The sequence below is a fragment of the Hermetia illucens genome, chromosome 2 (assembly GCF_905115235.1).
Source record: "Hermetia illucens chromosome 2, iHerIll2.2.curated.20191125, whole genome shotgun sequence".
Lineage (NCBI taxonomy): Eukaryota > Metazoa > Arthropoda > Insecta > Diptera > Stratiomyidae > Hermetia > Hermetia illucens.
In genome coordinates this window covers 166,747,360-166,768,846 of record NC_051850.1, presented here as the reverse complement: position 1 = coordinate 166,768,846, position 21,487 = coordinate 166,747,360, and the positions used below count along the sequence as shown (strand labels likewise).

Below are 21,487 nucleotides of genomic sequence, written 5' to 3'. Positions count from 1 at the left end.
GCGTGGCGGGATATACGGAAGTCTTCTACACCGATGGCTCAAAAACAGAAGAAGGTTCTGGAGCCGGAGTCTACCTCTCGAATAAAAACGAGAAGTGGACTTTTCCTTTGGGACAATATGCAACGGTTTTTCAAGTCGAAGTTTATGCGATCCTAAGGGTGGCAAACTGGGTGATTGATGAGCGGTTGAAGGGCAGGCGCATCGCAATCTGCAGTGACAGTCAAGCTGCACTGAGGGCATTGAGCAGTCCTTTGATCACCTCGAAAATCGTTCAGGAATGCAGAAATCGTTTGAACTCTATGTCTAGATTCAATACGGTGGAACTACTCTGGGTACCTGGTCACTGTGGCATAGAGGGAAATGAAATCTCGGACGCTTTAGCGAAAGAGGGGTCAATCTCCCCTATGCCGGGACCGGAGCCAGCAATTGGGGTATCAGTAGCATTGGCTAAATCTGTTTTCAAAAACTGGGAACAAGTTTCCCATAATGACAGGTGGCAGAGTCTAAATGCTGCTCGACACACCAAACTTTTCCTGCCAGAACCGAACATACGTACCGCAAAGTTTATCCTGTCGAAAAGCAGGAGGACTTGCAGGTGTATTGTGGTCATTCTGACAGGCCATAATTCACTAGCTGGGCATATGTTCACAATAGGAATTACCGAAGATGATACGTGTCCCTCCTGTAATGAGGAAGCGGATTCGGATTCGGATTCCGACCGAAGCGGCTGGCAGATGTTATACGCTCCCTTTTATAGTTCGCAAAACACGAATTATAATCAACATAAATCCGCCTACAGTTCAGACCAAAGCTTGGCCGGAGCTAGGGATTGGGGAGTCCTAAGTCCACATCCACTTGCTGCCGGACCGGACCAAAAGGAAAGCAACTTGCTCCCACTCTTGATGGTCCACGGACTCTTTTTTGTTTGGGTTTAACACCCAAGTTTCCAAATAAACTAATATTCGAAGACGGCTACGGTTTCGTATCAAGGTAGAGGCAACTCATCAGACTCTGCCTGATTTCTCTCCTAGAAAAAGTGTCTACCTTCGGCCAAGCTTTGGTCCGAACTGTGGGCGGATTTACGTTGAATATAATTCGCGCCCTTGTCGTATTTTCGAATTATAAAAGCGATGGTATAACATCTACGAGCCTTTCCGGTCACGCTGCTCCCAGGGCAGAGGTGAGGCAGTGTTTGATGAGTTGCCTCTGGCCTGGTACGAAACCATAGCCATCTTCGTCCTCTTTTATTTTTTTAACCTTGGGTGTTAAACTCAAAAAGAGGAGTCCATGGACCATAAAAAGTGGGAGCAAGTTGCTCTCCATTTCATCCGGTGCAGCATCAGCTGGATGTGGACTTAGGACTCCCCAATTACTAACAAAAAACGACTGTAGCGACGGGAATTTTTTGAATTCAGCGCTCGGAATGCCCCCGTTTTGTTCGGAAAGAAATGAAGATTTTTTCAATGCCATAAAAAAATATTTTTTTTTACCTTCTACACTGTAATTCCCGCTTAAGGTGGAAAATCATTCTGAAGCTAAGGAGCCTAATTTTGAAATTGAGCAAAAATTTGATGTGAATCCACGACAAATTGCTAACCCGATAGTAATGGGAGATATAGTGTGTTTTCTTTGTTGGAAAATGGAAATCTTCATAGATGCTGCTGGTCTCCCGTAGCATGTCGGACTCTGACTAAGACCACCTTATTTGTCAACATCCCCAGGATACTATTATCAGATATTACTTCGTAGGGCGAGCCAACGTATTACATAGTCACTCTTTCTGCATGCATAGCTGGTCTTCTCTTAGAGTCTTCTTTTCGAAGCACTTTGTATATCTATATGTGGTTAATGATTATCCCGTAGGGACAACGCGACATTGGACCCCCTTAGTAAGCTTTCGAAAAATTAAACTCCAGAATAGAATGCGGTGAAACAATTATTCGGATGCGAGGCGACAATGCAATGCCCAGCTGCGGAAAGCCGCTATATCCTGAGCTGGGAAGTCAGCTACATGGTTGTCAATATTTCCTAACATTTGTTGTATCATATTTTGGCCGATTTAACAATTGTTATTGTACAGAGCCTTGGAAAGTAACAAAGTGAATTGTAAGGACTTATTGGAGTTGTGAATGGGCAGAATGGCCATCTGGGTCAATCCAGAAGCACGTGCTCAAGCACGGTCAACCACGAAGACAGAACTTCGATCGCCTCGTGTCACTCATTCGCATCAGTGATTTCACCAATGACCTCTAAAGTGAGTGGAAGATTCGGCTGATACAATGTTCGAGGTCTTCCTTTTTGCCCGTCCTTATGGTCTACCAGAATCTTCTTTCAATGAAGCTGGTGTTTGAGTTAGCTCAAAAATCGTGTTCTCTCGGGCACCGTTAGATGCGAAATGGAAAACTTGCTCATTAGGGGAATCACAGTCTTGCTTGGACTTTGGTCTTCGTGCTGATCCATGTACCGGATTTAAGCACTGGCCGACCCGACCAGCAGGCTGTTTGGTGATCTGCACTTGCCGCCCCATTGATCCGCACTTATCACCCCATAGATTGCAGCCGTAATTCTCCTTCACACATCTGGTGTTTTCTGAGAAATCTTTCTTTTATGGGAACTCGATATCGTGGCTAATCATCATTTTACTTCTGCTTGCGGAATTAACTCTGTACTCTTCCGATTCGCCGTCGTATCCTTGGAAAGGTATAGGGTTGGTTTACCAGGCAAGGTCAGTTTCCAATATTTTTTTCTTATTCTCTATACCGTCCATTTCTACTGAAGGTGGCAACGCATCATGAGTCTGCAAATCATTTTGTTTTTCTTTAGAAAGTCATCGAATCCTCTGTTCTAATATTCGCTTCATAATCCGACTGAAGCATCTTGACCCGTATATCCTGTAGGTTGTGGAAAACGCCGTAGTTTCGAAAATTTCGCTTTGGAGTGCGCAATCGTATTTGTCATCGATCCAACGTTTTCAAGCAGTCTGGCTATTGCGCTCTATCAGAGCCGACTTTGATGGTGTTCGTAGGAAGGATTCTCGATTCTCTTCTTGCTAAGGAACATAAAGTCATGTACAAGGGCAAAGAAGGAGTTTGCTCGTGAAGAACGGCAGCACAGACTAAATGGATGGCAACACTTTTGGCAAAACGATTGAAGAAGCAGATGAACTGCGCACCTCATCGGCAACTTTCCATAGGCCTGGGACTGAATCGAAATCGTGGCGAGATTAACTGCTTCCTTAGCCAGCTTTTAAGCGGCCTGGAGATTGTCAGCCCCGCACGTTTTTTCCCTACAAAAGGTGGGATGGTTAACAATGATATGCACTGCGTTTAGGTTCTTGTTGCGAAGAAGATAGAGCTCGATCGGATGGCAGTTAATAATTTTCTTCTTCAACAACCCCCCCCCCCCCCTCTGGTCCTTTACAGCTTCAGAGAAATCGGCCACACGACTAGGTTGCAAATGTAGCGATGAGGCAGCAGGCACTCTCCGCCCTTTTGTATAAAATATAAGTCGTCGTCTCTTTCTCGCTTATCATTATTATAAACATGCACTGGAAACTCACTTAACCTTGTCTAGCAATCTCGGTAGTTGAGTTGTCAATCAGACTCAAGGATTTGCTTTTTGACATATCAATATCTAGCAAAGACTTCCAGTCTTCACAAAGTTCTGACGTCGCGTTGATATCGGGAAACCATATCTGTAAGATTCAGTTGAGTAATTCCATCTTACCACTGTTTTTCAGGGATACATCTTGCGAAATTTTAGTCAACAGGTTTTCCTTCTTCGCACCTTTGCATTTCGCCACCTTATGGTCGTGTTTCCCCTCTATCTTTTCCATAACAGATCCTCCGGGTATCTCGTTTTGTTGGAGAATTTCGATGAATATTTCTGCGTAAATTCAGTCAAGCTGACAATTTGACAATTTCGTTCGAATACAATATATCATATGTTATCTTTACATCGATTGTAATGCTTCTGATCTGCATGGTTTGAACATCATATTTATCAGTGCAGCCTCTAATCAGTCTCAGTTTAATTCCACAAGGAGGCAACCTCAAGAACGTGTAATTCGGTTAGTCTTTCAGTAGCCCAGACGTTCGCAGATGTCCAGTTTACGGATTTCGGAAAGTAGAGTACCTATTCCGCCTGAGGGCCCTTTTGTATTTTATATCGTTTAGGATATCATCAGGGTGGGTAATGAGGTTTCGGTATTTAAAGGAAGCTTCGGTTTATTGACGAACTGGTTTGTTGTTGGAAACTGTACTAGTGGATGGGAGTAGGAGGGGTTGAAATTTAGTTTTGAGGGTCAGGTTGATTCGTTTCCAGTTTGCGCACCGGTAGTCTGGAACTGAGGGTAAGGTGGAACGAATGATTCTATGTGGAAGCTGGATGTCTAAGATTATGGCTTCTAGTCACTGATACCAGAGACTATTTCGAAGAAGGGAAAGGTGTTTGAGTTGGGAATAACAGTTAGGTTACTGTTAATCCGTAAGTTGATGGTGGGATGGGAGGTGGTGAGGAAACGGTGGAGATGTTCCCCGTTCAGGTTCGACCGTGCATCGAAGCAGGAAGGGTGTCTGACGTTGAGGTCTCCACCGATAATTAAGGACCATTGTCTTTCGAGAGGACGGGGTTGAGGGCGCAGAGGGAGTTGATGCGAATGAAGTCGTGTATGTCGAGGGACGAAGACCAAGGTTGATTGGGATTCGAAGGAGATGGGAGTGGCGCCCTATGAAATTTATCTGCACTCTGTATGCACCAGTTTGTGTTTTTTATTACTTGCGAAATACTGCTAATCTCACTTTCGTCGTATATAATGTTGCTATTAAACACAATTTTTCTTTTTCGGCTTCTTAGTTTAACTTTTAACCGCTGAAGAAAGGAAGAATTGATTACCGAAATAAAGTACTTGCTTTAATAAATTAAAATGTAGCTAAAAAGTTAAAAACCATCTTTGACTTCAACACTCGAAATACTGGCTACCAATCTACTACGAAAAGTGACAATTTGATTTACTCCTTTATGCAGGGACATCTACCACTACCACCTATATGTCAAGTGTCGCCTTGCTTTGCCTCGGTTCCATAGAAGCAATGGGCAATTGATACGGTCTTATTTTCAACCAAGTGCCTCATCGCAGTTTCGTAAGGTCGCACAGAGTCCGAATTCAGCTGTCGGTTTCTGAAGTCCTGTAATATAATCGAAACCGTGAAACGAACCCTAGCTCGAGACAACTGTAATTTCGGTTTTTTTACAGGTTTGTTACTCATTTCGGAGTTTGGCTTGAAAGGCAACTTCATGTTTTCTTCAGGGTTGCTCAAATAGGTCGTTTTGGATTATGGTGAAGGTAACTTGCGTTCATGTTTCTGGTGATTGTTGAAGGAATCTGTGTTACCAGTTCCTTATTTAGTTCTAGTTCTTCACATGCTACTATTTTTGCTTGTGCTTTATAATACATTGATCGAATGACATAATTTGGACGTTCTAAACAGCACTGGAAAGGAGTTTTCACCTTCTCGTAGACTAACCTTATAGTTGCTTTCACCATAGGAACCAAGGTTCTAAGGTTTGTTGTGTCATTCAAGACTCCCACCACCGTCGTTTGAACATATACCCCATCAAGTGTTTCATTTTTGTGTTAGATCATGTAATGTTTAAGTGTCCGGATAGCTCAGTGGTTAGAGCACTGGGTTGTCATACGGAAGGCCGCGGTTCAAATCTCGCTGGTGGCAGTGGGATTTGTATCGTGACTTGACGTCGGATACCAGTCGACTCAGCTGTGAATGAGTACCTGAGTCAAATCAGGGTAATAATCTCGGGCGAGCGCAATGCTGACCACATTGCCTCCTACAGTGTTCTGTAGTGTACCGTTACGGTCTTGAATGAAGTGCTCTAACACACTTCAAGGCCCTGATCCAATATGGATTGTTGCGCCAACGATTATTATTATTATTATTAATGTTTTTTGGATTTATATTCGGGATGACCTTCCTTTATTTCTTCTAGCGCACAGCCTATCCACGGTTCGTTCTCTCCCATTTACTGTCGAAGTAAAGAGGTGACACTAGGACTTAGTAGCAGAAATATCGTTAGTGGTTCAGAGTCCATTTCCCATTTTTGGCACCATACAATATACATAAAATTGAATGAGTTCGTTGTTGAAAAAGACACAAAGATACAAAGATAAACATCGGTTTTCGCAATGTACTTTCCATGATAATTATTTACTTTTTTACTCCGGGTTGCTTCCCGATGGACGTGAAATCGGGGTGGTATTGATGCGCTGTTATAATCAGGAAAAGAGTGTTTGGGAGGACTCTTATTGTAAAGTTCTGATTTGACCTGGAGCATGATACTTGGTATACTACTGCAGACAAATAGAGGCTTCAGAAATAGAGAAAAAAGCTTTCCATTGGAGATTGAGTGTAGTCGAATAAAGACTCCGGAAAGGTTACATTGTATTCGGGATACGAACTCTAAATTTCATTCACGCCATTTTACCCCAACATGTAATTGTAAAGCGTGGTCTTAAGGGGGTCATCTCGTGTGAAGGCCGTTTTTTTTTTGACTTTTTTTAAATATTTTTTGTAAAGAACTGGATAAAGATATAAATACGAATTTTTCACCATAGATTTGCTGATATCTTGAGCGTGCATAGTAATTTTTCCAACCCGATTGCATAGTTTGTTATTGAAATACGGAGCGATTTATACACCCATCTCTAAAAAAGGTGTTTTTTGCTGCCACGCTAGAGGGCGCTGTGATCATCTTAAAGAAAAAAGTAAATGGCATTTTAACGTGCAGACTTAACTACAGTCCGCAAATTAGGATTATTAAAAAATATTAAAAACTTAATTTTTGGTGACGTGTTAAACTTTTTTTTGTGAATTTTGGTGTTTTTTTAACGCTTCTTTAATGAATAAAAAAAAACTACTGAATGAATCGCAATTCTACGGATTACGGACCGTAGAAATATGTTCTGAAGAAGTCGTGAAAATTTCAAAGAATTTCGTTGGATAGATTTTGGGCTATGGTGGCAGCCGATTTTCAACATGCAGTTTCGAGAAAAACACATTTAAAAAGTAGAATGCGATTTTTAGCCATTAAACTCTAACTGACCATTAATCTGCTATACCTAGTCCGTAAACCTTAGGGTTCTTGAAGAAACACATCTACAGCCTTGGCTTCAATTCTTGTCCTTTTAGCGAAGTCATTCGAACGTCATTCGGACCGATAAATACGAGCTTTATTACGGCGATCGGCATAAATCTGGCCTGTGACTTTTCATCACTATAATTTCCGAACGACTTCGAATATCAAAAAATCACTTTGCTCATATATTCTACACTAAATCTAGATACAACTGATGCGAAAAAAAATTCGATTCCGCGGATTTGACACACGGGATGACCCCCTTAAGAACGGAACAAGAACGTTTCTGTGAAGACCTATAATCCCGTGGACAGTGCTTCCTATTTCTAGCTGGATTTCAACCAATGATTATCGAATCGCTCGGGAGTACGAAATTATCTTCTGAAAATGTGCATGCATATCGTCGAAGGTTGGAAAATTCACTCCTAGATCTGTCTGTATCTACTTATGCTCCTGTGCTCTCCTCGTTACTCAACGCAAGTCTGGTGTCTTTCAGCAGCGGGATAAACATTTAGTTGTGTTGACAACCGACATCCTGGCAAAACTGCCAGAGTGTTATCTATGTATATGAACTGCTATTGAGCGTGGCATTTTTAAGTGGTTACGTTTGGAAGTGTGCAAATGTAAATGTAATATAATATAAAAATCTCCCGAAAATAAAATCTTGAAGTAGAAGCAAATTTCGTGTTGTATGAACACCGACAGATGCATCCAATGAAAAACAAAATATAAATGAAAGTGTTTGCAATCTTTGCCAGAAACGTTTTTCATAAAAATAGCTTTGACTATTTCGAATGTTATCCATCTGCACTGCATGCCAGAAAAGAGCGGGGTATTTTCCTCCCATCTACAAAATTATCTCAAGCTCGTCATTCGCTCTGCATTCATTGCAAATTCTTATCATTCACCCTGAAAATCGGGCAAACGATCGTGAATCATGCGTTAAAGCATGAATGAATTAAACAATGTTTCAAGATAGTGTTATCTACTTTGATTTTAACATAAAATTATGATGCCATCAATATCTACGTGCCACTCGTTTAACGGACAATTATAGTTAGGCATTAAATTGGCTCCATTGGGAAGTAAATCTGTCTCTAACGAGGTGATAAGATTTTATTATTATAAATTAATTATTTAAAGCGGAAGAAAAGCTGATAAAAGGTTAGAAAAGCGATAGTCCACTTTTTTTGCGTTTTTTTTTTTTTGCAAAAGAAAAAACAAGTTGATGATGAGTAATTTAATCTAATGATTAGATGATCAACTTGACTTGCCTCTTGTCAAACTCGAGGGCAGAGCTATACCTCACTAGTAGCAATTGGCGATGGCGAATATAAGCATTCAGGTTCTTACACTCCGAAGTGCCCATTGACATTCGGTTCCCCGCCACTTTGCAAGTCAGTTCGAGAAGGTGTGTAAGATTTTAAGATTTCGCCACGTCAGTCCCCCATGTATCATTCTACAAAATTCTCTTTTTTTATTCTCTTTACCCATTCTATGCAAGGAATTGACCACGTTATAGAACAGACAAAGGAATTAAAAAACGTTCCCGGACAACTGAAATTCTGATTTTAGCTTCAGCCTACGAAAAACAGAAATAGTGCCTAAATGGGCAACGGTTGCCACTTTCCTCCAATGTCAAGTCTCTGGGTCTAATCCTGGATCCTAAGTTAATTTTAACACTAAACATAGAACCATAGCTTTCAATGCCTGTAAGAAAACCTTCGTGAGGAGGATATTTTTTTAATGTACACAACCGCGGTCCGTTCAATCCTACCGTTTTTGCTCTATTGTGTGTGAAGTATCACTAAAGCTCTGGGTATTCCCAACGGACTACTCCCCTTCAAGAGAAATTTGGCGATAGACTTTCCAGCCAGGCCACAGTATTTTTTGCCGGTGGACCAAGGATGGTCTCTGAGTTGTACCGTGATCGAGGATACGCCAGTGTATTCCAAATGGAAATATTAATCACACTGGGGGCCTGTCGATAATAATAATAATCGTTGGCGCAACAATCCATATTGGATCTAGGCCTTGAAGTGTGTTAGAGCACTTCATTCAAGACCGTAACGGTACACTACAGTATACTGTAGGAGGCAATGTGGTCAGCATTGCGCTCGCCCGAGATTATTACCCTGATTTGACTCAGGTACTCATTCACAGCTGAGTCGACTGGTATCCGACGTCAAATCACGATACTCACTGTCACCAGTGAGATTTGAACCGCGACCTTCCGCACGACAGCCTTGTGCTCTAACTCAGCTATCCGTCGATACTTGGACCTTTATCAAAACCCCAAACGTAACAAAATCATTATGGATAGCCGCCATTAAGATCTTGCACTGAACGCAAAGACGCGTTGAAGGGCCTGAGTAGTACGCTCAAACACATTCTCTGGTTTCCCCAATATAGGAACGTAGAGGGGAATAAGCAAGTCGACGGACTGGCCAAGATGAGCTCCGTTCTTGTCAATCGGCAACCGAACTCTGCGTTTGGATGTCAACTATAAAGTGTGACATCTACTCCGACTACATGACAGTCGCAGACAGTGGCGATGGCTCACCACCCGCGCTAATTCAAGAAAAATCTGACCCTCTTACAACAAACGTGGATACGGGATTACGCCTGCCCCGGAGCACTGACGTATATGGGGCTATGCCGCCAAACTCGGTATACTTTACAATTCGCATTGTCTGGGTTGCGAAAAATAGAAGAGATCTTCCGGCACTTCCTTTACGATTACCTAGCTTTGATTAGAGGCAGACCACAGATACTAGGTAAAAAATTCTTTGGAGGCCATAAAAAGTCTCTGGTTGTAGAGGGGCTGGGTCCCTCTTGAACAGGGTTCCTTCTCAGAGAAACCACTGTCTTAAGAGTTTGTGTAACTATGCACCACACGTTAATGTGCCTCCTCGACCACTGGGCACTTATACCTACTCGTGTAATTTGAATCGTTCGAAATCAATTTCTCAAATGAAGTTTGTTACAGTTTATATCGCTGAAACAAGCGGAATTTGACTTGGAATCTCAAAGAGCAGGTGGGATACTCTCCACCCGTGCTAATAGTGTTTACTAATAAGCCGCAAAAGGCAGGTGCTCCACTGAGGTGGTAATTCCCCTGTGAACTGAAGGTCGAGAATTCATTGAAAGTATTTCCTATTTGTTGTAAAAGTTGACAAAAATGGATAGAGATTTATGGTTAACAATCTGTCATTCTCGACTTTTTTAATCGTTTGGAAATGGCTACCATGCCTTGAATTCGGACCGATTTTTCGACTACGATCTTTTACTTTGGACAGCGGTTTATAATTGGATTTTGGAATATGCGGACGTTTGCCGACCACGGAATGGAGGCTATTCAGAATTCTTGTTTGCTCCAATTACATTTGCCTTTTAACTGAAATTTGAAATTATCCTCTAATACCTTCTGTAAAAAAGCATTATAAAATAAAAAAATGTTTTGTTACTCTGTGTAAAAAGTCAAATTTTATACCGGCGATTCTAAAAAACCGGTAAGCAAAGGACACAGTTGTATACTTCAAAGCATGCCCAAAGTAAGCATGAATCCTGGAAAGCTTTATCGACAGAGAGCAGGCTGATTTGAATGTTGGTAAGAAGGCGAAAGTGGCAGTGGATAGGTCATATTTTAAGTGAGGTCAACAATTCCATTTCTAACTGCATGATGCAATGGAAACCAATATACCAAAATGGTCAACGTAATGCCCTATACGCACAAGTCGCAGGCATCTCAGGAAGAGCTGGAATGAACCGAAACACATTCAGAGAATTGCACACGCTGGCGTATAGGTTTAGATTCCAATTTGGGATAATAAGATTCGCAGTGTCATAACTATAACTGCCTATGTATTATTTAGTTCCGTCGATTGAAATTCATATAGTGTTAAGATCGGTATGCATATCTTCTTAGACCTTCTGGTATAATATATTATTGCTATTTTTATGTGATGATATTATTATATAAAGAAATGGCTCTATTTTTATTCCAAGGTATACACTCTAAGTTACAAATGATGTCCAGCAAATTTACTCGACAAAAATACCGAAATAAAGAAAATGAAACTTGTACTCAATCACAGTTGAGTCGACTGGTATCCGACGTCAAATCACGATACTAATCGCACTGCCGCCAACGAGATTTGAACCGCGATCTTCCGTACGACAGCCTTGTGCTCTAACCACTCAGCTATCCGGATACTTACAACCTTACGTCACTAAAAACGAAATATTGCATCACTTGTTTGAGAAACTCCCTATAATGCGAGTAATGTTGTCATGTTACAAGGCTCATTTGGGTAGAGAATTAGCAACACTCACTTGGGTAGGCAAACCGTGAATACAGCAAGGAAGACTAGATCTATACCTATTGGAAGTAAGTAGCCAAATAACACCGAAGCAGAAAATTTTATGTCGAAGTACATATCTGCAATTTTCCAAGCTAAGGAACTTTCCCGCTGGCGACAGGTGGGAGAGTAGTTTAACTAAACTTGCTGATTCGAGTAGCATTATGGACATCGAGGGTTTGCCTGAATGGCTATCCTATCTAAGTTTCTCAAAAACCATCCTGGCAATCAGGTATAGACTAACAACAAAGATGTAAAACCTACTACTTCAGCTGACTCGCATCCGCCCTTCAAACAGGCGTATGATAGTATTGACAAAGAGTTACTGTGCCTGGAATACCGTCGAGACCCGTCCTACTAATGAAAATGACTGTGATAGGCTTTGAGTGACAACTTAGAGGGAGGGGAGGGTGGAGATGTAGATTCTCCCGGCCCCGAAGTCTCTCGGGAGCCCGATTTTCCGCATAGTTTCACCTCGGAGGCGGATTTTCCCTCTACGGCCTCCACCGTTTCAAACCATTAAGATCCATTTTTGCCCTCAATGTAAGGCGTGAATCCTACGTAAACTTTGGGAAATCCCCCAGAACCTTACTTCGTCTTAGAGGTTCTTCCAGTATAATTTCTTTTAAGTTTGTCAAGTCAAAGAAAAGCATTTTATGAATGAGAATACCTAGATGATCCCATTAAACGTTAAAACTTTTTAAAGATTCAAATAAACATCGTGCCACAATGCGACGTTTTACTGCATGAAAAACCATCCAATACGAAAAATCGCTAGAATCTGCGTGGTAACTTATGAGTTTTCGGAAGTTTTTGTAACTTCCTAACTGGTTCAAGATAACACATTTGGCGACATACTAGCCGAGTATGAATCAAATTCGGCTTCATTACCCACGCTGAGGAATGAGGGAGGGATTTTTTGTCTTTCATGACTAAATGCGTTCTGCCCGAGTTATCCATACTGTTGTCACTTTCATTGAACGAGAAAATGAGAAGCACCAAGCGTCTGGATAAGTAGCTTATTTTTGAATTTTATGGAGTCTTCTTTATATTAAAAATTAGCTCATGTCAGCAAAGGTTTTTGTATCGGACTGGACTCAAGAACTTTGTTCAATTATGGGATTTCATTCTTAACGAGCTTTTTCGATATTTGCCGCGGTTTTTACGTAGATGGTTGCCGATCTGTCATTAGGAAAAACTCTAGACCTAGGAAGAAATTTATGTGACGATTGTGTAAACAGGTTGCGAAAAGCTTCCAACGTTCCAGGACTCTCATGAGAGTCGGTCTGAGGCATGCTTCTTTTCAGCTCCCACTCTTTGAAATATCTTCTAACACGGTCCGGCATATCTGTATTTCAAGCTTCCTCTTCAAGTGGGCGAGGGCTAACCCCTAGGGCAGAAGAAGCTATTTCACCAAACACTTGTATGCTATGGGTAGGGTCATAGAGAGAGAATCCGGGCCCGTGATGAAGATCATGATTCCTCATCTTCAAATTAATCGATCTAATTTTGTTAAAGTCTCCCTTTTACAGATCCGAGAAAACCCCGGATCCGATAGTATCACCCCCGTTCCTCCTCCCTCCCTCGATGCTTCCAATAAATTTTTTCTATTTTTAGTCCTTGTTTTTTTTTTCAATTTTCTTCCCGGGGATGGTACGAGTACCGAGTTATGTTTTGTAAGCTTAACAAATGTGTGACACTTGTATTAACATTCGTCACACCTGGGTGACCTTGTGTTCTCGCTTGCTGTACATTTTTAAGGTTTTGTGCTAAAAAAAACTTATTAAAATCGGTTTATTGTCTATCTGTCACACGCATTTTTCTTGGAAAAGTTATAGCGATTGTAACCTAATTTGGTGGAAAGGTTGAAACTGTGAACGCTCACGCTTCTTTGTCGGATTTAAGGGGAGTCCCCATACATGCAAAAGGGGGGTATACATTTCACATTCACGTGGGGTATCAAAGGAAAGATCTGGGTTAACACTTCCCGAAGCCGATCTTAGTTTTGACATTTATTGGAAAGGTGAGAAGTGTGGAGGATCAAAATTAATCATTTCTTTTACGGACCTATTCCCAGAAACTACCCAACCTAGAAATCTGAAAAAAAATCGAGAGGCTGCCGCTATATGGTTCATAGGCTCAGAATACTCTCTATATCGTTATCTGCTCAAATAAAGTTAGGAATAGTATATTACTATAATTTTTAGTAATTGACTACACAAAAGTCCCTTCAGTTGTTCCTAGAACCACGAAATTACAGCAATGTAAGCAATAATATAGAGCATGATCCTACCAAGTTTGGTGGAAATCGCCTTGTTACTAACAAAGTTATAATAGGTCAAAGCTGCCGCTTCTGTACAAATTCTAGATTTTGAATGCTAGTATCATGCAAAAGTGAATATTCCCACATTATATATGCATATATTACGCGCTAGGTTCTAATGGGGCAAATCTCCACTCAAATGTTTTCATAAAAGAAATATAAAAAACCTTTCATACCTGAAGCGTCCAGCTTCCGGTTTGCCGAATTATTTTTCTCTTGGAGACAGTCCAGGTTTCTTATCTCAGGAATGCAAGTAGACTAGAGGCATTATCACCAATTTCTCGCTCAAATTACTTCTTTGCAAAAGCAAACTTGAAGAGAGAGAGAAGGAATCTAGGTAATTTTCCCTGGTTTCGTTGGAGCTTAGAATGGAGACTTTATTGAAATAAAGGAATAATAGATTGGTCCGGGTTGGAAATTATGAGGATTTCCTCTCTTCGGCCCAGAAGGTGGGTGAGGTTTCTAGTGAAGACCTTTGCACTCGTTCATGCCATATCCGCATACGCCCATCAAATATCAATAAAAAATTACTTCCAAATTAATACCAAAAGCGAAAATCTTTATTCAAACATATATTTGCGAAATTTAACTTTTTGTTTTGACGTCATTAACGAGTGGTTTGCAAGCAGGAATGCGACTGTAAAAATAAAAAATAAGAAAGAAGTGGTTTTTTCCAACTAACTTTTGCCTTAAATTGTTTATCAAACACGCAACATGATTGAAACTGAAAAAAAGTCGGGAAACCGGAAGGTCGGGTATGAAAGGTTTTGTTTGTTTCTCCCGGGAAGAATTTTGAGTGCAGAACTATCCCATTGCGCACGTAGCCCGTTAGGTGTATGCATTTAGCATGTCATACTTCTCACTTCAGTCTCATATTGATATTTAGTTGCAATAAATTTACATGGGTAAAGTCAACTTTGAGCTACTGTAACTTTGTTAGTAATAGTATGATTTCGATCAAACTTGGGGATAACATGCTTTAACTTTAGGATAAACTTAAGGGAAATTTTTACTCAATTTCCCCGAAAATATAGTAATATATTATACTATTATTAACTTAATTTGAGCAGATATCGATATGGAGACTATTTTGAGGCCTGAACACCGTGTAGAGGCAGTTTCATGATTTTATTCAGAAATTTCGTTTGGGTAGTTTCTGAGAATGAGTTCATTAAAGAAATCGTCACTTTCGGCCCTCCGTCCCCACGTACTCGAGGAGGGCGATCAAACCCGAGTCTGCAAGGGACTCATCTGAAGTGACTCTGCCACGAAGCCTCACCGGAGGTTATCTGGTACCATGGGAATCGGGATGGCCCTCTGAGAGCATATGCTCCAGGAAAATTCCTGGAGGATGTGTTGGCCCCCTAGTGGGAGTTTCATGGCGGTTGTGGGTATGCCTACATCGCGAGCAGAGCTCCTCGGTGTTCAAGCGTGGAGTTGCGCTGTACAACTCGGGTGCCGTACCCCTTAGTTGCGACAGAGGTGTTAGATAGGCCTCGCATCCACTGGTATGAATGCTGAGCCTGTACTCAGTATAAACCAGTACCGTTGTGCTAGTCATGGCGGGGCTCTGATTGTGGTCCCAAAATCAATCTGTGTCCGAAGAGGACCTTAAGCCTTTCCTACAAACGTCAAAACCAAGACCGACATCGAGTACTAATCAAGACTTTTCATTTGATACCCAACATGACTATATTCGTATGAGAACCCCCCCCCCCTTAATTTCAACGTAGAAAAATGTTCACTCACTATATGTCTAGACGTTCACAGTTCCCATTTTCTCACCAAATTCCGTGTCAACCGGTATAGCTGTTTCTGAGAAAAGTGCGTGTGACAGACAGACAGACCTCGAACTGATTTTAATAAGGTTTTGTTTTGCAAACAAATCTTTTATTTTAAGTCTTTAGATACTCTATAACTATATTCCACTCAAATCTCAACCTATCTAAAGGAAATCACGTTTTTACACCAACCAGACATATTTGCCATTCTCTATGTTTTTCCTATAGCATATGGTCGATCAGCAGATGCATTTGGCCCATTACCGCAACTTTGATTCAGTACAGATATTTTCTTTAAATAGCAAAAGTTATTGGCCGATGTCCACCAAAATGCAAAGTTATATTTGTCTGTCCACTACAGTCTGTGAACACTTTAAATGTAATTTATTCGTGGCCAGATGTAGTTTGATGCTCTTAAAATTATTGATGTCTTGAAGAGGTTTCTTTCCACTTACAACAGTGAGATACGATTAACCACGCGAGAGTTAGAATATTTATTTTTAATTAGTATTTGCAAAATGCAATTGTCATTGATCTGTGCCTTGGCATTGATTTCAAAATAATATCGCAATGACCTTTTGCATTGACTAGTCAATACACCTGTAATTGGTGCATGAACAACATCTTGTTAATTGAATAAGATTCATTATATCCTGAAACTAGCAGTGATTGGATAATAAACAATTTCACAGTATTCATGAAGTGCATTCAGAATGGACGTGTTCATTCAAAACAAAAGTCATGTTCATTATTAGAGGTGAGGAAATCCAAGCCGATCATTTTTGAAGGATATTACCTCTACCGTGTGTTTAGTGTAATGTATTAATGCAGATTGTTTGTCGGGACGTGTCTAGTGCTAGAGATATCTAGAAAATCATAGTAAAACGAGTGATTTTGATTACTTAAGTCGAGTAAAAATATTTATTAATAAATAGATAGTAGATTCCCCCTTGGTTTCAGTAGTAATGAAAAAAATATTTCTGTAGAGTAATCTAACAAAACTTACAATAACAGTTTTTAAAAAATAACATGGTATTTGACGTCACAAATCAAGCTGAGGAACGTCAACAATCTGACGGCTCATTATTTACATTTGTACTCCTTTTATTGCTTTCACGTTTCACAAATAATGTTGCATAATAACTAGGCTAAAAGCTGAGAGGCTGGCAACAACCGGTATCCGGTCTAGGCCTGCGTTAATAAGGAACTCCAGACACCCCAGTTTTGCGCGGAGGTCCACCAATTCTATATCCCTAAAAATTGTCTAGGGTCCTGACCTACGCCGTCGCTCCATCTCAGGCAGGGTCCGTCTCGTCTTCTTTTTCTACCATAGATATTGCCCTTATAGCCTTTCCGGGCTGGGTCATCCTCATCCATACGGATTAAATGACCCGCCCACCGCAGCCTTTTGAGTCGGATTTTATCCACAACCTGACGGTAATGGTATCGCTCATAGAATTCGTCGTTACGTACGCTACGGAATTGTCCATCCTCATGTAGGGGACCAAAAATTCTTCGTAGGGTTCTTCTCTCGAACGTGGCCAAGAGTTTGCATTTTTTTTGCCAAGAACCTAAGTCTTCGAGGAATACATGAGGACTGGCAAAATCATAGTCTCGTACAGTAAGAGCTTTGTAAGCTGAAATAGGCTCTGTTGGTTGCCAACAACTGTGCGCGGATGTCATCGTCATAGCTGTTATCGGTTGTTATTTTCGACAGTACATAGGAGAAATTTTCAACAGTCTCAAAGTTTTAGTCTCCTATCTTCATTGTTTCCGTTTGACCAGTGCGATTCGATGTTGTTCGTTCTTTCGGTTTTGGCGCTGACGTTACCACCATGTACTTCGTCTTGCCTTCATTAATCTGCAGCCCAAGATCTCGCGCCGCCTGCTTGGTCTGGATGAAGGTAAACTGTACATCTCGGGTTGTTCTTCTCATGATGTCGATATATTCAGCATAGGCCAGTAGTGTAGTGGACTTGAAGAGGGTGGTGCCTTTCGCATTTAGATCGGTATCGCGAATCACTTTCTCCAGGGCCAAATTGAAGGGGACGCATGATAGGACATCCCCTTGTCTTAGACCGTTGTTGATATTGAATGGTCTCGAGAGTGATCCTGCTGGTTTTATCTGGCCTCGCATAATGGTCAGGATCAGCCTAGTCAGTCTTATCAAATTCGTTGGGATATCGAATTCTCTCATTACCTGACCCTGGCTATGCTTACATTCATCGTCAAACCAGCCATTCCGACTCTTTTTTTGCGGCTGGGGCCAAGTATGTTTGTGGCCGTGTTTATGATAACGTTCTTCAGGTGGTTGTGAATATCATTTGTTGATGCTTCATCTCCAGGATCTCTGTTGACTGCGGTTATTGTGGCATCCATTTCCCCTCTTATAGGTGTCGCGGAGGGCTGTGTTGTGGATGGCTTCAGTATTAATTCCCACCTGATTGTCAAAGGGGATTCTGGGTGGTGTTGTTATTTGAGCTCGGAGCACCATGACAACTAAATAGTGATCCGAGTCTATATTGGCCCCCTTATATGTTCTGACATACATCAAGGCTGAGAGGTGGCGACGTTCGATCAAAACGCGGTCAATTTGGTTGAAAGTGGTCCAGTCTGGAGAGGCTCACGTAAGTTTGTGGACCGCTTTCCGCGCAAACCAGGTACTTTCAATAACGATTTCATGTGACATTGCTAATTGAATAATCCACAGTTCGTTATCATTTGTATTTTGATGTAAGCTATGGGAACCTACGTATCGCCTGAATACGGGCTCCTTCCCTACTCGGCTGTTAAAATCCTCCTGAGGCAGGCTTCGAGGGTTTGTTTTACTGTCTCGTAGAAGATATCCTTCTCCGATTCTGTAGTCTCCTCTATAGGGGTGTGAATGCTATTATTATTATTCTATTCTATTCTATTGTGCCCCTTTTACTGGGCAGGCCTGTAACCGTTAGGAACTTTAGTATGTTCCCCACTTCCAGATGTTTCAGCTTTGCATCTGGTATTAAGTGTTCTCCTAGATGTATCGACCTACTTTGCACAAGTGCCGGACACTGTCCCAGGACGTGCATAGAGGTTTCGCCCTCCTCCTCAGAAAACCTGCAGGCAGTGTCCGTAGATATCCCTAGCTTCCCTAGGTGATAGTTCAGCCGACAATGACTAGTGAGAATTCCCACTATGATTCGGAGGTTCTTTTTGGTGAAGTTTAAGCAATCCTTTGTACGCATGGGTTCGTATCCCCCAATAAGCACCCTGGACTGCTCCATCCCTGGTAGGCCCGCCCAATATAGTTCCCTCAACCGTTTCTCTTCGTTTCTTAGATTCATAGCCATGAAACTGTTTCCGATTCCACAGAAGGGTTCTGGCCCGTGTAAAGGCATCCCTGCTCCCTTCTTGGCTAGTTCATCCGCTGCTTCATTGCCTTCCAACCCAGCATGGCCTGGGACCCAAAGTATCCAGACCTTGTTGGACGAGCCCAGAAGGACCTCCAGGGATGCCGTTGGGCATGTCCTCATTGCCCCACTGATACACACGCAAGCCAGCCTTTGGAACTTGTGTAATTCCCTGGCTTGTGTGCTGAGTTGGGTTCTTTCTGCCCAGATTACCGCTCCATAGGTAGTCATTGGCCTTACTATTGCAGTATATATCCAAAATAGTATCTTCGGGCTGCAACCCCGTTTTGTTCCTGCTATGGATCTGAAAGTCATCAGAGCCCTCGTGGCTTTCCAACAAGTGCTTCCGACATGTGTCTTCCAGAGTAATTTTTGGTCTAGCGTGATTCCTAAATATTTGACCTCTGTTTCTCGTTTCACCTCCATATCATGTAATGTTATGGCTTTCAGGTGATCCAGCTTACGCCTCCTAGTGAATGGTGCTATGGTGGTTTTGGTTGGGTTGATCCGCAGTCCCACCTTTCTGCACCAGGCACTAGTAACCCTTAATCCAGTTTGGATTCTATCACATAGGGTATCTTCACATTTGCTCCTACAGATTAGAACAATGTCGTCTGCGTAGCCCTGGACTTGTATTCCAGTATTAGTTAACACGTCCAGGAGTCCATCCACTAGCATACTCCACATCAGCGGCGATAGTACTCCACCCTGTGGACAGGCTTGACTGGTGTTAATGATAATAGAATTTCTACCTGTTTGTACCTCTATTTGTCTGCTTTCTAGCATTTTGCCCATCCAGAGTGCCAGGGTTGTTTCCCACTCCTTTGCGGCTCAGGGCATCCTGTATCTCTGTGTGCGATGTGTTGTCGAATGCTCCTTCGATATCCAAAAACGTGCACAGTGCAATTTCTTTTGTTTCTATGGTGTCCCGTAGTACCTCTGTCAGCTGATGCAGAGCAGTTTCAGTTGACCGTCCTGCCCGGTAAGCGTGTTGACAGTGATGTAGGGGATTACGCTTTAGAACGTTAGTTCTAATACAGTTGTCTATGATCTTCTCCACCGTTTTGAGTACGTTTTGATTTAGGGTGAAAAGGATCCTTTTTACCCGCTTTCGGAATAAAGACCACTTTGGCCCGTCTCCATGCCCTTGGTATGTAACCCAGTGCTATGCTCCCCCTTACCACCCTCAGAAGAGACTCTAAGATAATTCCTAGGCCTCTCTGGATAAGTGCTGGGAAAATGCCATCTACTCCGGGAGATTTCATTGGTTTAAAAGTTCCCACTGCCCATCTTAGCCTAGCTTCTGAGCATACCTCTTTTGCTAGTTTCCAGCTCTCTTTCCTTCCCCTTTCATTCGTTGTTGGGGTGTCAGGCAGATTGTTGTCGCCTGTCGCCGAGGGGTAGGACCCCGGGAAATGACTTCTGAGAAGCAGGTGTACCCTGTTCTCCTCATTCTCGGTGAATGTCCCACCTTCCTTTTTCAAGCAGACAGAGGATATTCCCCCGTCTTTGGCTACAGCCTTGTACAGCCTGGTTGCTTCTGTGATCTGTTTAATCCCTTCACAGAATTCCCTAAAGCTGTTCCGTTTCGCTTCCCTGATCGCGTTGCTATACGCAGTCAGTGCATTTTTATACCTCCGCCAGTCCCCGGTTTGTTTTGCCCGGTTAAAGAGTTTTCGTACCTCTGTTCTCATTCTGGCTAGGTTCTTGTTCCACCATGGTACATCCCTTGATGACTTGACTGTCTTGGCCGAACAGCTGGCCTCATATGCGTCAATGACGATTGTGTTGAGGTTTTCCACCACCGTTTCTAATTCCAGTTCGCTCCTGATGTCACCGCCCCCTTGAAGGTGGGCAATGTTGTTGCTCAGCTGCGTTGTGTAGGATTCCCAATCCGTTCTCTTGGGATTCCTTATTATTCTTTTTATTTCGGAGTTACCCTCAATGTCGAATCTGATTATCCTATGATCAGACATTGAGGGTTCATCCGACACCCTCCAATTCCTGACCATTCCGTTCATTAGGGTATTTCCTAGAGTTATATCTAGTACCTCTTGTCTGTTGCTGGTCACAAATGTTGGAGTGTTCCTTACGTTGTATATTTCTAACTTAATTTGTGCTAATGAGGCTTATATTTCTAAATTTGCCTGGCAAGCGCAGAGTACATAACCGTTCGCTTATGTTTTCAAAGCCGATAACACCAGGTTTCATTTTTTGGCTGACTAAGAAACCTACTCCGAGCACATGGTTTACTGGATGGCCGCTGTAATATATGGTGTAGCGACTCTTCTCCAGGAAACCGGTCCCTGTCCAACGCATCTCCTGTAATGTTGTTACATCAGCCCTATATTAGGGCAGGGTATCGGCTAGCTGCTTGGCAGTTCCATCTCTGTACAGGGAGAGCACGTTCCACGAGAAAATGCGCAAATCGTTATTCCTTTGTCGTTGCCGGATTCATCGTTGTATTATTCGTTCAGTCCGAGG

General features: G+C 42.1%; 1 protein-coding gene across 1 annotated transcript in view; it reads left to right on the top strand.

Annotated features, from left to right (window-relative positions):
* Positions 1–21,487, top strand: part of LOC119648210 (glycogen-binding subunit 76A) — a 72,335-nt gene that overhangs the window by 21,146 nt on the left and 29,702 nt on the right. The gene's annotated exons all lie outside the window — the stretch shown is intronic.